Source organism: Desmodus rotundus, chromosome 9 (genome assembly GCF_022682495.2).
Source record: "Desmodus rotundus isolate HL8 chromosome 9, HLdesRot8A.1, whole genome shotgun sequence".
Lineage (NCBI taxonomy): Eukaryota > Metazoa > Chordata > Mammalia > Chiroptera > Phyllostomidae > Desmodus > Desmodus rotundus.
The window spans coordinates 4,717,014-4,728,383 of NC_071395.1; the positions used below are offsets into that span (position 1 = coordinate 4,717,014).

Consider the following 11,370-nt stretch of genomic DNA (forward strand, 5'->3'; position numbering starts at 1 on the left):
ACTTTATGACTGAGCAAGCCTCACGTGCTAGGTAGTGACTAGAGTTATAAAACACCCACAGTAAAAAGTCTAATCTACTCCTCTTGTTCCAAATACTCCAAGGAAGTGACCTCGTCTCCCATCTCTGAAAAGTTGGTTCTTTGCTTGGTCTGGCACTGAGGCAGGAAATGTTTACCTCTCCTTTGGGTTGCTCGCCACAGGGGCAGGGAACTTCCCCTACGACTATAACAAAGAATGTAATGCTTTCCTAATAACCACAACGCCCTACATTATCATTTCTTCAGTGATTTTATCATAGTAAAGGACTGAGTGAGAGCAAATAGGTGGCATGGGGAACTAAAAGTAAAAAGAGGAAAGGAGTGAGGCAAGATAAACACAGGGGAAGCCCGAGGCGAACACACAGGCGTGAGAGAGAGAAATCTCCACAAGGGGCCGTGCCCCAGTGGAGGTGGGCTGTCACATGAGGAACCCAGCAAAAGAGACAAAGAAACACAAACCTCCTTTGCTTCTGCTCACGTTTGTTCCCCCTGGAGGTTTCTAACCGTCCTTTCTTATCCTGATGGTACTAGTCAGCTATAGCTGCGTAATAAAGTGCCCCAGGCCTCACACCTGCAAGCAACCAACATTTCCCGTCCCACCATTTCTGTGGGTCAGGAACCCCAGGTGATATAAACAGGTGGTTCTTGCCTGGATTCCATCCCCACCAACGTAGCAAACTGTTGGAGGGTTTGGCTGTCCTTTGGAGTGTCAAGCTGGTGAGGATCTGCTTCTGAACTCTCTCACGGGACTTCGGACAGTGCTCAGAGGACCTGCTGACACCCCAGGCATGCGTTTCTCTCTGCAGGGTTGCTTCCCACTGTAGTCGCTGGCTTTCCCCAGAAGCAAGAGACCTGAGAGCATAATAGAGAGCCATGGCACCCCACATGACAGCCACAGTCTTCAACAATATGATCTTGGAAGTGACATATTCTGTGAACCACAAATGAGTCATAAAATCCAGCCCACACTCAAGGGGAGGGGCTCCCACAAAGACACAAAGACCAAGAGGTGACCGGTGTGCCTTGCCACTTACACTGAATTCAGTGCTGTGCCTCAAGGTGGTCCCCAGCTTGCTGGCAGGGGACTAGAGAACTCAAGTAGGCGTCTGTACAATGATAAGAACGTGTGAAGGAAAAGCTTCTCTGTAGTTCAAGTTCTACTCTTCATCTAATAATTTCGAAATGCAATTATGCCAGCAAATAACAGGTCTTCTCTCTTAGAGGTATATATAGAATTCTTTTTTAATGTTTCAATTATGACATCTGGTATTTGCTTTAAATAACTCAATTTTAAAATATTGGAATTTAGAAAATACACCACGGCAAAGATGAGTTAAGCATTTGTTGAACTGGTTTATGGATATGTAAAAAACAAAACAAAACCCAGTAATTTATCACATCTAACAGTTTTAACCATAGTTTCTTAGACTCATGTAACTCGCAGGAAATATTCATAGTTCCCAGTGCACCTTCAAAATGTCATTGTGCAGTTGGCTTATTTATGTAGCATCCAAATAAGGACCCACCTTACTGACTTAGCAAGGTGTGTGTGCGTGGCGTTCCTATGGTTCTCTGTCTCCCGTCTTTTCTGTACATTTCTTTTTGTGTCCAGAGGGTTGAGTGGGCAGGAGTGCAGTTCCTTCAGCAGCTATTCTGCAGGCGGTTCCGTGTTCCTACTCTGCCACGTCGGACATGTGTAATGGCGCCAACTCGATCATTCTGTCCGGGTGTTGCCAGCCTGAACGACCCCTTGTAATAGTATCAATGTTTCACCTCATTGATTTAGCCTTGCGGTTATTTTGCGTATGAATTCTTTCGTTCTTTGCTGCACAACAGTAATTTTCCAATTAGATTATTTCTTTGGCCTGTGTGAGTTAGGATTCTTTGAAGAATGCATTTATATGTCTTCATCTGTTTGGTTTCCCTGAAGTGTAGTTTATACAGAAAAGGCAAGATGAATGATGGATTCTCTGCTTCTTGATCAATTTTTCTAGTAAGTTATTGTCCTAGAAGCCTAAAATTAATCAGTGAAAGTTTTTTGGCATCATGGATTTTTTAATATATTTGATATGTTTCCGTACATGGCTCTGATTGTTATAAGCCTTGAGATTTTATAAATCCTTCCGAGTCCTTATTCTTCTCAGTTCAGAAATGTCGTTTCTCACGTCGATGCCAGTGTTTCGAGATCCCCTTTGTTTCGTGCCTTGTAGATTTGCTCTCACCGAGGCAGTGCACTCTGACCAGATTCGAGACGGCGATGAGGCGCACCTTTCTCTCAGAAAGGAGGAGAACAGCTCTGCAACGATGTGTCCATCGTGGGTGGACTTCTAGCCTGGCACAGTTTCGGCTAGCGTGCATAAAGAAACTGAAGATCCAGGAATGGGTTTACTTACAGTTTTCGAAGCCTGTATACCTCTTATAAAACTTCCGTGTAGCTCAGGGGCACACTTTGCATAGTCCTAGTCACTTAACGTTGTTAAGTGATGCTTGAATAATGAAGAAATACAGATTTTACATTATTTCAGACATTTCTTGCTTAATTTTTGCCCACAAAAGTATGCATAGTAAATTTATAGGTCTCTCAATAATTTTTATAAATAAACAGCTATACTTACTACTTACAAGATACAGTTTTCAAGAGATTGTATGACTGCCCTTGAAGATTCATGAAGAGATTATAATTCAATTATAATAGCATTCAAATTTTCAGCCTAAAAAAAGTAGGCTGCTTATACTTCAAAAGAGTAGAAATATATTATTGAGAGGAGAATTCTGTGGTTTCTTTCTGGGAATTTCAAAGAGCTGCAGGGACTTTTCAAGAATTAATAAAACTTTCTTTGAAATCAAATGTGAGAACGTAAAATGAAAAAATAAGTAAAACCCAGTGTAATTCCAAGTAACCACATTCACTTGTCTTATGATGCTTTATTAAAAAAAACCACTCTGCTCTATGATTGGTCAGCCGTCCTCTGTAACAGTTTAACTGACTCGGCCGTGCACTGCGGTCCCGGGAAGGCAGGAATACACGCTCAGCGTCCCCTCCTTTGTGCCCCACTGCGAATGGCTAAATGGGAATTAGCCAACTGCTGACTCATTAAAAATACAATAGAAGTTTCAGAATAGATTAGGTTCTGGCTTAGATGATGAAATACCGTTATCCTAAATAAATAAATAAATAAGGTAAACCTAAGTATGATTTTTAATCTAATTAATCTATGGACTTGCTATTTATTTGTAATCAGAAATATCCATAAAAGTACAATTATCAAATTAGAGTAGATTTTGATCACCTACTCCAGGTGACCCATTTCAGCCAGCGAAAAGATACTTAATTTAACTGTTACACACTCGTGACTGTGGACCAATCAGCTACAACGTGTCACACAGGAGACGTTTAGTCAGGTACTGCCTGACTGAATGAATAAATGCATCGTTGAGCCCAAACTGGAATCTCTGTAATAGTTTTTGTATTAGTTTTTACAGAGGCGCAGTACAAACAGTGTATCAACATTGCAATGCTGATACAAATTTGTATTTACTCGATTCCTCAAGCAGTTTGCAGGGGCTTGTTTTCAAAGAGCGAGTTACTAAACTGGCCCCCACAAATCTTCACAAGAATCATCAAGTCAAAGGGGGAATGTAATTTTGCTTTTATGAAATTGTGCCCCGAATTAAATGAACAGAGAATTAAAAACATCTGGTGTTTGAAAAGGGCTAAGTTGATTATGAATACAACTTGTATTAGATGAAATTTAAAGTTAAGAGTATATTTCTATTTTCGTGGGTTAGAATATTCTTCTCTTCCTAAGATGGGTTAATTAGAAACTAAAATCTTATCTTATCTAATGGTAATTTTATTATGAGGAAAATATCTTCTCCAAAAATACTCCTTTTTTAAAAAAAATGTGGAGGAGGACATGACACTTAATGGTCATTTCATTTCAAAGATCTGGTCATATTTCGGGCAGATTCAAGAGTCAAATGGGCAAGAGCAGTGAGTGCTTTGCTGTTCTGCAGAAGCAGCTTCATGCACTAGATCGGGACTCCTCCAAAAATAATGCGAACGAGCTAAGTTCAAGTAAGGATTCTGGCTGCTGGCTTTTCTAGCCACGTCCAACCACACCTGCTCCACACGTCTGAGTCCGGCCTCAGCGCGACTACCAGTCAAAAGGGATTTCACATTTTCTCATTGCCTCAGACATTTTGGTGTTATCCGAGAAAATAGAAACAAATGATATCTATGTTTCACTCGTAGTCGTTTCTCCTTGTTCCCTACCCAGCACCGGGTCTCCCTGTACACCTTTTACAGCAGACTGGCTGCTTCCTCAGTCAGCACCTCGCTCCCACCCACCGTGGCAGCATCTGCATCTTTTACTCCAAAGAGTTAACAGAGTAAATGTGGCCTCTGGGGATTGCTGGCCCTGAGCAGACTCGCAGGGGCGGAGGTGACCGGCAGTGCCCCCACATCACTGAGGTCACACCCGGTCTCCATTTCTCTAAATGAGCAGCCCGAACATGACATATAAAGGACAAAATCAAATTTAAACTACAGTTTTTTGCTCTAAGACTAATTGGAAGAACCCGAAGGTATAGTAATGATTAAAACTATAGATTGTCACACCAAAGGGACCCTGGCATTTTATGGTATTTCCATAAATTGAATTCAGAAGCACTGTGGAGTTGGGTCAAGGACCTCAAAAATCCAGTGACCGTCCTCATTAAATATACATATACACACAGCAATGATTGTGTGATGAATTATTCATCACAGTTACAAAGTGCATTCTGTATTTTAAAAGGAAATGCTAATCCCAAACTTTTTAACTTTAATGCACACACTCTCTCTCACACTCACAGGACGCTGCACTGTTGACCTGGAGCCCTGATTTGAGTCTTCTGCTCCAATATTCCGAGTGGTGCCCTTCTCGTATTTCACAAACACATCTTGTGGAGTATCGCTTCTCTTAGTAGTACATTCTGGAAGACTGAACTGTATTTTTCTAAAGCTGACTTAGATCCATTTTGGACTTAAACGTAGACATGTATTCGTATGACGAATTTACAGATTTGAATTTAAATCATAGGCCTGGGATGTGCACGCTGGACCTAGGTACTGTGTTTTGGATGCTTCCACAAGAACCTGTGAATTAATTGCTTATTCAACTTCTCACAGTGAAGGGGATTTTCAAGCCTACATTGTTTTTCTTGCAATCTGAGTGATCGTAACTTCGCACTCATTTAAAACAATATCATAACCATAATAACTTTTAATAGTCTGATTGGATTTGATGAAATGTCAGAACCTCTGTTTCTTCCACTGCTCAGTTGGCTCCTGCATGACGTGAGGCTACCTGCTCTGCCAGCCAGCAACCTGAAGCTGTTCGATGGAGAATCGTGGTCTCAGAAGTCTTCCTCTAGGGCCTGTGGTCAGGAAAGCAGGAAAGTCTAACCTCCTTGAACTATCACTAGTCTGGGACCTTCATTTTATTTTATTTCTGAATTGCAGAGCTCTACTTGTAGGAAATAAGTTGGAATATAGGAAGAGCCCAAAGAATTAAGGGGGCAGTGACCTTCCATATTATAAAAGGTGACCCCCTGATAGGGACTCTGCCCATTGAAATGCTGGGAAATGCTCCACCAGACCAGTTTCCCAGCATCCCCAGCTCCTTCCGTCAGTCGGTTATTCTGGACTGGTAGCTTTTCCGTGAGATGCTAAGGTCTGGTCGGAGAGGTGCGAGTCCATCCTTCTGGGCACAGCTCTTTCCTCATGCTTTGGGGTGCTAGCCTGCAGATCCAAGTGATAGAAACCCAAAGTTTTTTCAGGGCAAGTCCCCGTGACCAAATACACATTGACCTTTTCGTCATTGTTCATTTTGAATCCAAACAAAGTTACTGTCTGAGCAAAATACATTCTTAGTACTACTTTTTCCATGTGCAAAAGTTACAACTATAGCATAAAAAAGTCCAGAAAATATGCTGATACAATTTCATCTTTGTCTTCATTCTCAGGTGAGATACTTATAACAACTCTTGAGAAAACTGCTGGACACTGGATATCCCGTGATTTGTGAGATGCCTTAGCGCTGGGCTCATCTTCCACCATGCGAGGCCTCACGGAAGACTTTCCCCAACGTGCAAAGGAGAGAGTGGAGTTAATTGACACAGTCAGTTCAATCTATCATTTGAATGATGGCAAAGATAAGCCCTCAAATTTATTTTTCCTAGTAATTTTATTTAGTCATCTTTATTTTTAATGAATTTCTCTTTCCTTGAAACTCCTCTGAGCTCGTTGGCACTCTATCAATCAGTAGCAAAAACAGAGAAATCATTGGATTCTCTACTGGAATGAAGTGGATGGAGACTGTATGGAAAATAGTGTTGCCAAGTCAACCAAGCGCTCAAAACAGAATTCAAATCTCATGATAACTACAGCCACGATACACCAAGAGGGAAACAAAAACGAAATTGTTCCCAAATGAAAGAGGAGGGAAAGCAGCATGGCGTAGTCACACTCTTGGTTCTTTGAATAACTTGCTTTATGTCCTTGGGTGATTCATTTAATTTCCCTGGGTTTTGAATTCCTGTCTGTAAAATGAGAAGATTGGACTAAATCAGTAGTTTCCAAATTGCGAACCTTGGAATAATTGCAAGGAGACCTTGAATTCATATGCTTTATATTCTTCCACAATCACTAGGGTTGGAAAGCCCAATAGCAGCCTTGTGGGAGTTGGAAAAACATTTTTATATTTTTTTATAAAGATCTTTATTTGAAAAACTTTGATGCTCCGCCTGAATGATATGTGAAGTCTTTTCAGATTATAGAACGCCACTATTTTATGAGTTAGATATCCAGATGTCGAGCTATGTTTCTCCTGAAGCAGCCTTGTTATTGGAAAGGACAGTGAGGTAGGTACCAGTTAGGAGGGTGGTGTTCTAAGCCAGGCTGCCATTCATTAATTATTCTTAACCTTGGGCAAGTTATTTAAATTTTCATTCCTCTATTTGAGATCACTATTTGAAAAGTGTTAGAAAAAGTTTAAAGCGTTCATCAAATGCAAGCTGCTGTTGGTAATGCTCTCAGCCTCCTGAGCTACCTCTGCAGAAGAGGGCGGGGCAGAAGTCGCTGCTTCCTTCTTTTCTTCTACCCCTTTTATATTCAAATGCTGTTTATCTCCGGTTACTCTTCTACTCTTAGGCTGAGGTATTATTTGTGGTTTAAGGATCTTTAATACTTATATAATAATTCAAGTAGTAATACTTGTTATTCATAGAAAAGAAATAATATAGATTCTTATCAACAGTTAAAAGTAAACCAATAGAGCACCTGGAAATTCCATAGAATAATAACAATTTAATATTATTTTATATTCATATAACTTTGGTTTTTTTCCTATTTGCCTTCTTTCTCTCTGTGTTTTTAAAACTATTCATAGAATTCTGTTTTCTCCCTCCCTGCGTTTGTAAAAATATTCATAGAATTCTGTCTTTTCCCTCCCTGTGTCATGGTGCTGTCCTCAGTTCTTCCCTTGTGCTGCGTCCTGCGTGGGCTGCTGTGACGCTTGCATCTGTCCTGCTTTTGGAGCAGCGCCCAGTCAAAGGCCCCCATTTACATTCTCGTCAGTGATTCATTCATTGTAGTCCCGGGCAATTGCTGCTGTGCTGCTGAAGCCACTGTGGTCTCGACACGGCCACTCAGTTTGCTGAGGGACCAGAGGAAGTTTACTTCTCATCCAGATGCTGGATTCACTCCTTCTAAACTCAGGAGAGCAGATGGATTCACTTGGAAATGGAAATCAATGGTTATCTCTTGAAACAGAAGGGATTAGAGTCCCATGCGTCCGATGGCTGAAGCATCCAGCCTCCAGAATTATTGAAGACGCCACTTGAGAGTAGCAGAGATTCCCCAATGCTCAGCCAACTTAATCTTCATATTAATTTTTAATCAGTCTTTTAACAATGTCCTACAGACATGGATGAATGGTACAGAAGGTCAACCAACTTAATATTCATTAGAAAGTATGCTTAATTAAAGGCTTTTTTTTTTTACCTTCAGGCAAATACATGAACTAATTGAAAACACAGAGAGATGTTCTCTACAGCCTGATAATAAGGGATGCAATTTTTTACATTCAACATGCGTGGCCAGCAAGTGCAGGGTTGTTTTGGTAAATTGATATGTTACTCTTAAATATGACTAATTTACAATAGCAACCTAAAAGTAAAAGCAAACATTTGTCTTGAAAACATGATACTAGTAAAAATAGTTTTATGTGGATTTACTTTTAAAGGACTCCTTTTATCAAAATTCCTTTAAATTGAGATACAAATCCACATTAAAAACAACATTTTAGGACATTTGTGAAGGTGGCCTGATCAGAGATTTGCTGATGTTCTTGTCTCTTTCAACTTCCTTAGTTTACCTCTCACCATCCACACATGATAATTGTATCTTTCCTGATGTCTAAGAACTTTTCTCCCAATTAGGCGTAGTTCTCATTTTGTTCTGTCCAAAAACTGTTCTCTTACATTTTTGTGATACGATATTTACTAGACAACATCCCATTCCATGAACAACTTATGACTGAAAATGATGTATCTTGGTATACGTTCTTCTTAAGAGCGGTCCACAATTTTAATGTGTGCAACTTTCCTCAGTTACTAAGGGAAATAAAAAGAATAAGGAATACAAATGCTGCCGTGCTTGAGGAGGTAGCCTTCGAGTTGATTACAAATAGAATTTGGTGCAAACTAGGCCATATTGTAAGTTTATTTATCTCCAGAATAACAGCCACCATTTACGGAGTAACTGTTAGGTTCCAGCAACCGAGCTAAGCACTTTACATAATCCTCAATTTTTCACAAGAATCTTTCAAAGTAGGTTTGTGATTAGAATTTCATAGTAAGAGGAACTGGTCTTAGAGAAGTTAATTAACTTTTGAGATTATCACTCAGCGCGTAAGGGATTGTATCAGAACCACTGGGAGGACATATCGTGAAACTTTGTTACATCAGTCCGACCTCATGCATCCGTGGGAGCTGGCTTAAGGATCTCCGCAGGGGCGCCTCTCTGATGCTGGAGGCAGAAGTCTACGGCCAGCAACCGGGCAGGAGGTGGTTGGTCTGAAGTATGGGGGAAGGAGGAGAACCGGACCTGGGAAGAGAGCCTGGAGCTTGTGTCAGGCTCCGGCCCCCAAGCCGCCAGTTTTGATGACCAGGGCAATGTGCAGGAGAACCCAGAGCCCTCAGTCACGGAGCCGTGCACACTCCTGACCCCAGCTCCTGAGAAGCAGGGGGAAGGTGTGGCAGGAGCTGGAGGAGCCTCAGTTGGGCTGCTGTCCCGCACACCCAGCTGAGCCTGCACCAAAGTGACAACATCGTGACGTGTGACAGCACAGGTGCCCCTACGCAAAAAGGCCATGACTGCTTGAAGCCTCTGTCACAAGTGCCCTTGCAAACAGCAAGAGAAGGCATGGTGGGAGGTGTAGTCGCAGGTTAGCGATGGAGCTAATTGACCCAATACCCCGAATCCACGGTGGAGCCAAATCTTTTCTGACACCAGATTGCTCTGCAAGGACATAGTGTCCTATTTCCTTCTGGGTTACAAACGATTTTCATTTGTTTTTGGCTCTGAAACCAAGTGTGCTCCTAAGTCTTCTCACCCATGATGCCTGTGTAAATTGACACATTTTGGGAAATAAAGGTAAAGATACACTAAACTTTCACTGACCAGATTTTCTAAAAACCTCTAAAAATGAAACTATTGCCTTGTTTCATCAGCACAATAAAAGTGATTTAAACTGAGGTTGCTCCTCCTGTCCTCCTCTTCTGTCTGTGTAGGGGTTCAGAATGAGCCACCTCAAGATGTGCCTCTGTGACACAGGGGTTACTTTGAGCTAAGAACACCCTGTGGCCTCAAAAGAAACTTCTGCTCCTTCCCTTCACTGTCTAGGAGAATTTAATTTGGGGGCCTGGCCCATGAGAAGAGATATCACCGGAAATGACCTTACCTGTCTCAATACACAGCCCTGGGAAACTACTAATTACTTAGCATGCGTTCTCCTGCAGTTGCCTTCTGAAGCCCCAAGGGGCATGACCTTGACCCTCGCTCAGAATGTCTCATTTACTTCAACTTCCCTTCTGGTCTCTAAACCTCCCATGCATGTGGGGTCTCTGACTTTGCCATGTCTGTAGGGTCCCCATATGTACGTATATAATTAAATTTGGTCACTTTCTCTTGCTAATATGTCTCACATCTATTTGATTAGTAGACCAGCTGGAAGGGCCTTCAGGGTAGAGGAAAGTGTGTTCCTGCCCCACAGCTGTGTCAGGAGAGAACCCCAGAACTGTCTGTACTTAATAGAACACCCACACCTTTACCTGCTCCCAATGGCCAGAACATGGCTACCATTAAGAATTCCCTTACCATTCTCTCTATTCTTCTTCCCCTCCGTAACCCCATGAGGCCCAAGACTACCAAGAGATCCCTTTCCCCTAGAATAATCCTTACATGACTCTGTAGCATCTCTTTTTTGGCATCTACTCGTCACCCCTCCACAGCCTCGGTGGGCTCACTGTTAGCCTCTAGCAATATTGTCAACCTGTCTCTGAATGCCCCCTTTTTTGCTGTGACGGAAGTGTGGCTCTCCCCTGAAGACTCAGAATGCCCTGTGCCTCCCTCAGTGGAGGCTGTTCCCCCTGCTGGGCCTGTCGTCTCACCGGCCACGGACGTGAGGGAAGTCATCGGTGTCTCACACTCAGGCCATTGCGAGCCAGTTTCTTTCCTTTTTGGTGCGTTCCCAGCTTCGAGTTTCATGCCCTCAGAGCACACGGCGCCTGTCCTGTCCTGTGTCACCTGCCCAGCCAGGGTGCTGCCCATCCTTTATGAAGAGTTTTGTTCTTACCTCCCTGTCACTTCTCCTGTGTTACTTCTGTCAAATTTCTGGGGATTTCATTATCGTCTTCCATGACACAGGCACTTTTCTAGCCTCATTAACATATAGGTTTTTAATTTTACTACAATTATGTTTTTGACTCTATAAACTATCTCAAAATCTTAACGGTTATCATTATTCATAACTGTAATCATCCCATAATCTCAATTTTGGAGATCTTGTTCTTAGAACACCAATTTTTCCACAACTCACACTTCCTGTGCCTGGGCTGCAGGGCACCGGAAGCCGACACCTGGGCCACCGACACCTGGGTCCCCCTTTCCCATCTGCAAGCTTATTATTTTGAGACTCCCATCTGCCTCATTGCCTCAAATCCCTCCTATATGCTCACGATTTCTATTGTTTTTCTATTTTAATTTCTCTTAAATGCGGGTTCATAT

At 42.1% G+C, this 11,370-nt stretch overlaps 1 long non-coding RNA gene across 2 annotated transcripts in view; it reads left to right on the top strand.

The window, feature by feature from the left end:
* The window catches only part of LOC112312446 (uncharacterized), a 63,236-nt gene extending 53,406 nt beyond the window's left edge, over positions 1–9,830 (top strand). For both annotated transcript variants that reach the window (XR_002975588.3, XR_006656699.2), the window contains one exon: positions 6,048–9,830. This is a non-coding gene — a long non-coding RNA (uncharacterized lncRNA). The remainder of the gene's footprint in view (positions 1–6,047) is intronic.
* Positions 9,831–11,370: the final 1,540 nt, after the last annotated feature.